The sequence below is a fragment of the Penaeus monodon genome, chromosome 29, assembly GCF_015228065.2.
Source record: "Penaeus monodon isolate SGIC_2016 chromosome 29, NSTDA_Pmon_1, whole genome shotgun sequence".
NCBI lineage: Eukaryota > Metazoa > Arthropoda > Malacostraca > Decapoda > Penaeidae > Penaeus > Penaeus monodon.
In genome coordinates this window covers 33,996,437-33,996,845 of record NC_051414.1, presented here as the reverse complement: position 1 = coordinate 33,996,845, position 409 = coordinate 33,996,437, and positions in this window count along the sequence as shown.

Here is a 409-nt window from a genome sequence, read left to right as displayed (position 1 = left end):
CGCGCGCGCGCGCATTCCGACAACTATAACCTTATCGTTCATTTCATCGACAAAGTAAGAAAGAGAGAATGATAATAATTGTCTCCTTTTCTGTTGGTTTTTGGTCAGATTTTTTTGTTTTGTATTTATCATCTTCATTTAGGTTTACATGTAGCGGTGACCTTTCTACGAGAAATTTTCGAATCGACACCTGGTTAAGACTTAGTGTGCTCGTAGTCACTTTTGTAAATATTGCGGTAAAATTATTCTCCTGCGTTTTCAGTCCAGTGTTAAAACCTGACGTTATGATCTTCAGAATATCACACTTTTTTCTATGTTGAGTCTAATGACATAAGACTTTATTATAAATACCGTAAACAACTGAACACAGAATCTGTATCCATTTGCTTTGTTGACATTACTAGATACC